The sequence below is a fragment of the Podarcis gaigeae genome, assembly GCF_964106915.1.
Source record: "Podarcis gaigeae genome assembly, chromosome: 8".
Classification (NCBI taxonomy): domain Eukaryota; kingdom Metazoa; phylum Chordata; class Lepidosauria; order Squamata; family Lacertidae; genus Podarcis; species Podarcis gaigeae.
Genome location: NC_139684.1, coordinates 79,093,960 through 79,099,537, shown reverse-complemented (window position 1 = coordinate 79,099,537; position 5,578 = coordinate 79,093,960).

Here is a 5,578-nt window from a genome sequence, read left to right as displayed (position 1 = left end):
TCCCAATGACATCACAGAGCAGGGTGGGCGGGGCAAAGGCTGGGTGGGTTTGATGCTGAAGCGTTGGCTCAGGAAGTCTGGTGGCACGGGGACCCTCATACCCACTAACATTTTCTGCAATGAAAACAGGGACATCCTATTCCATAATAGCGATAATCATAATACTTTTTTAATTATGGCCATCTGACTAGTTTGCCCCAGCCACTTTGGGTAGATTCTAACATATATAAAAACATTAAACCTTTGGGCATGCCTTCAGACCTCTTCTAAAAGTAGTGTAGTTACTTATCTCCTTGGCTCGGGGGTCACATAGCTCCATACCCGCCAACATTTCTCCGATGAAAATAGGGACTCTGTAAATAGGGACATTCTGGGTTCAAATCGGAAACTGGGACGGCATGTAAATAAAACTCAAATACAGGTCCTTTGGAGATGTCGCAAACGATAAAACCAGGTATCCCAGAAGCTAATTACCTGGGCCTTTGTCCCAGAATTGGCAACAGATCCCTTGGTGATGTGCCAATTCTGTTTCCGGGGGCCTTGCACCTCGACATTTGCGGTTATTATAAAGCTTCGAGAGCCCCACTGTAAACACACAACTGGGAGGGTATTGGCCGTTGTTGTGGAATAATAAGCAACAATTGGATGAGTGGCAGAGAGATTGCCAATGTTTGTTTTTTTAAAAAAAGCTGCCCCTCTTCCTATGCCCTTAACCACAGCTTGTCGTGCAATCAGTTAAGGGAGGAAAGGCAGTTCCTTATCTTTTCATGCCAGTTAAAGGCACAAGAGCAGAGGAGCAAAGCAACAAATTAAAGCGCAACGGGAAGCGCAAAATGGCACCTTTAATTACTCGGCAGGAACCAGGAGCACAATTAGATCTGCCACCACATTTCAAAGCAAATCTGGAGAGTCCCATTGAAGCAAAACATCTGTGAGGATTTTGAGAGAAGTTAAAAGAATGCCATTAAGACAAACAACATTTTTTCAGGCGGCTGGCAGGGGAGGCTTCTACATCATTCTAGCTGGGAGAGCCTGGGACACAATTTGTTATTATAATTGTTTTTTAAAAATGCACTGGTAATTATATAATAAGCAATTAACTTGCTTGTCTTTGAAATATTTTGATAAATATTAGGCTATACGAGTAGAATTCAATGTTGCTCTCTTACAAATTCTCGGTTTGCACATGCAATTCATCTTGCCAGATGGCAAGATCCTCCCTCTCATCCCTCCACACTCTGTTCAGGGAGTTTTTTTTTTTTTTTAAAAAAAACCCACCCCCAGCCAACCTCAGGGGCGCAGGGAAGAAGAAGGGGAAAGATCCATCGTGCAAGAGAAGTCTTTGTACTGGGTTTGTTAGGTAAATCCGGCCCAAAAACTTTTAGTGTTTGGAATTAGGCTTCAGTTCCCTACCCAGCTTCCCTTTTTCTTGGAAGCACATGTCCATCAAGTGTGTAGGTTAGGAAGTTGCCTTGGGCTGAGTCAGACTGTTAAGTTGTGGGTGAACATATCAGACGACACAGCGATTCTTCAAACAGCTCTTGTTTATTCACAGGCCAGAAGAGAACTGAACGGAAGGGTTCAGCCAGCCTGCTTATATAGAGCTCCACTACAACGCAACAGTAACAACTTTCTGTAACTATCCAATCACTGAACGTCACTTTGTTTTTTTTTTTAAATATTTTTTATTGCTTTTTAAAAATACAGAAAAAAGAATAAAGAGTGGTTATGAGAAAATAGAATAGAAGAATAACAAATTTCCATATTCTTTTTCCATCCAATCTAAAGGACTTCCCCACATCCTCCAAACCCTGCGTTCCCTGTCTTATAAAGCATCAGCAATTTGTTAACTTATTTCAAAGCTTATTGTAACTTCCATTTTATCATGTTCCCTAATTTCAATTTTACTGTAACCCAATTCTTATATGCTTTGTATTAAACACAATAAAGTTGTTTCATTATTTTACCTCTAAATTCTTGTGTCTTAATTTTCATTTCATTAACTTACATTTGCTGAAGCTAGACTTTCCTGAAAGGTGCATTTTTTAACATTCATACAGCTTATAGTGTTTTTTCAAATAGTCCTTAAACTTTTCCCAGTCCTCCTCAATTGTTTCTTCTCCCACGTCTCGAATTCTGCCAGTCATTTCAGCCAATTCCATATAGTCCATCAACTGCGATTGCCATTCCTCCAGCGTGGGTAAATCTTGTGTCTTCCAATATTTTGCGATCAGAATCCTTGCTGCTGTGGTAGCATACATGAAAAAGGTTCTGTCCTTCTTAAGCACTCTCTGGTCCACCATGCCCAGAAGGAAGGCCTCTGGTTTCTTAGGTAAGGTAAATCTCAGTACCTTTTTTAGTTCATTATGGATCATTTCCCAGAAGGCCTTCACTTTCGGGCAGGTCCACCAGAGATGAAAAAATGTCCCTTCCGCCTCTCCACATTTCCAACATTTGTTGTCAGACAGATGATATATCTTAGCTAGCTTGACTGGGGTCATGTACCACCGGTATACCATTTTCATAATATTTTCCTTCAAGGCAGTGCATGCCGTAAATTTCAAACCGGTGTTCCATAACCTTTCCCAGTCTACAAACATAATGTTATGCCCCACATCCTGAGCCCATTTTATCATAGCGGATTTGACTGTCTCATCCTGTGTGTTCCACTTAAGCAGCAAGTTATACATTCTCGAAAGTAGTTTACTTTTTGGCTCTAACAATTCAGTCTCTAGTTTCGATTTTTCCACCTGGAATCCAACTTTTTTATCTATTTTAAATACCTCTTGAATTTGCGCATAGTGCAGCCAGTCTCGTACCTTAGTTTTCAATTTCTCCAAGCTTAGCAACCTCCAATTGTCTCCAATTTTTTCAATTATTTCCCAATATTTAGGCCAATGGGCCTCCATGTTAAGTCTCTTACGTGCCTTGGCCTCCACCGGTGAGAGCCACCTCGGAGTCTTACTCTCCAATAAGTCTTTATATTTTATCCAGACCCTCCAAATTGCTCTTCTGACAATATGGTTTTTAAACAATTTGTGCACTTTAACCTTGTCATACCACAAATATGCATGCCACCCAAACGCATTGTCAAACCCTTCCAGATCTAGGACATCAGTGTTCTCCAATAAAATCCAATCTTTCAACCAGCAGAAGGCTGCAGATTCATAATATAACCTCAAGTCTGGCAGGGCAAATCCCCCTCTTTCTTTCGCATCAGTTAATATTTTAAACTTTATTCGGGGCTTTTTGCCCTGCCAAACAAACTTAGAAATATCCTTCTGCCACTTTCCAAAACATTCCACCTTGTCTACGATCTGTAGGGCCTGAAACAAAAATAACATTTTCGGCAATACATTCATCTTTACAGCAGCTATTCGGCCTAACAAGGAAAGTTTCAATCTTGACCATGTTTCCAAATCTCTTTTGATTTCTGACCAACATTTCTCATAGTTATCTTTAAACAAATTCAAATTTTTGGAGGTCAGGTACACCCCTAGGTATTTTACTTTTTTAACCACATTCAACTCCATTTCTTTAGAGAACTCATCTGTTTCTGTAACTGTCAAATTTTTTGCTAAAACCTTGGTTTTTTGCTTATTTAACTTAAACCCCGCCACCCGACCAAAGTCAGAAATTAATTCTAACACTCTTTTAGTACTAGAGACTGGTTCCTGTAGTGTTAATACCAAGTCATCTGCAAATGCTTTCAATTTATATTGTTTCACTCCGACCTCAATTCCTTGAACCAACCGGTCCTTTCTAATCATGTTTAGCAACACCTCCAGAACTGAAATGAACAATAGGGGGGATAGGGGGCACCCCTGACGTGTCCCTTTTTCAATTTTAAACTCCTCTGTCACCACATTGTTTACTATCAATTTAGCTTTTTGTTCTGTGTAGATTGCTTCTATACCATTTTCGAACCCCCGCCCCACTCCCATCCCTTCCAAATTTTTCTTCATAAACATCCAAGAAATATTATCAAAGGCCTTCTCTGCATCAATAAAAATTAAAACCGCTCTGGTATTAAGATTTGTTTGTAGAAGTTCCAAAATGTCAATAATGTTTCTTGTGTTATCAAACAAATGCCTACCAGGGAGAAAGCCAGCCTGGTCCTTATGAATCACTTCATTTAGTACTTTTTTAAGTCTACTTGCCAAAATATCGGCAAAAATTTTATAATCCACATTTAGGAGTGAAATGGGGCGGTAATTCTTAAGTTGAGTCTTTTCAGTTTCTAATTTAGGTATCAATGTGATGAAAGCTTCTTTCCACGTTTCCGGTGCCTTCCTTCCCTCCATTATCTGGTTACAAACCTCCGTCAAAGGTTGTATCAAATAGTCCTTTAAAACTTTATAATATTTGGACGTTAAGCCGTCAGGGCCTGGGGACTTGCCAAGTTGAAGATTTTGAATGGCACTTTCAATTTCTTGCTGTGTAATGTTACAGTTCAGGTTTGTTCTCATTTCCAGGGGTATTTTTTGTAATCCATTAGTTTTAAGAAATTGATCCACCTCTGAAGCTTTTTGCGGCCCTTGTGAATAGAGTTCTTTGAAATACCTCTGGAAGCACTTTCTGATTTCCTCGGGTTTCTGAACCATTCTCCCTTCAATCTCTAGATTTGTAACTGTGTTAAGCTTTTGTCTCTTTTTCAACTGCCAGGCTAGCAGTTTCCCACACTTATTCGCCGATTCGAAGGATCTTTGTTTCATTTGTTTAATTTTCCATTCCACCTCTTGATTTATCAATTTTGAATATTGCGCCTGGAAAAATTTCACTTCTCTTAACACATCCTTCGACTTAGGCCTAGATCTTAATTTTTTCTCTCCTTCTCTTATTTTCTCCAATATCTTCTCCTTCTTTTCATTCCAGAACCTTTTCTTAATCGTGTTTTGTTGTATTAGAAACCCTCTCATAACTGCCTTACTTGCGTCCCAGATTGTTCTTTTTTCCACGGTGGTATTCAAATTTATCTCAAAATAGTCCTTTAAAGTTTTTTGGGCCTTCTTCACAATCTCCTGATCTCTTAATAAAGTGTCATTCATTTTCCATCTAAAGGAACCGGTTGTATTAAGTCTCAATTCCACTTTCAAAGCATTATGGTCGGAGCAGGTTTTTGGGCAGATTTCCACTTTTCTAGTCTTAGGTGCCAGTCCTCTAGTTGTCCAGATTTGGTCGATTCGTGTCCATGTCAGATGAGCTTCAGAAAAGAAAGTCCCTTCTTTCCCTAGAGGGTTCTTAACCCTCCAAATGTCAACTAAGTCCATATTGTCTGTCATTTCAAAAAAAGTTTTAGGTAGTCTGCCGTCTTTCGATATGTTGGCACTTTGTGACTTATCCATATTTACAGACACAACCCCATTCATATCACCCAGCATAATGATGTTACTATAGTCCAAGTAATCCAGCATAGTCTCATGCAGCTTCCTGAAAAATTCCGACTTTCCCTCATTTGGAGCATATATTCCTAATATCAAAAATTTTTCTCCTTGTGTCTGTATTTCAATCGCCAAAATTCGGCCATGTTCATCTTTAAATAAAAGTTTCGGTGACAGGCTCTCCTTTGCGTATATCA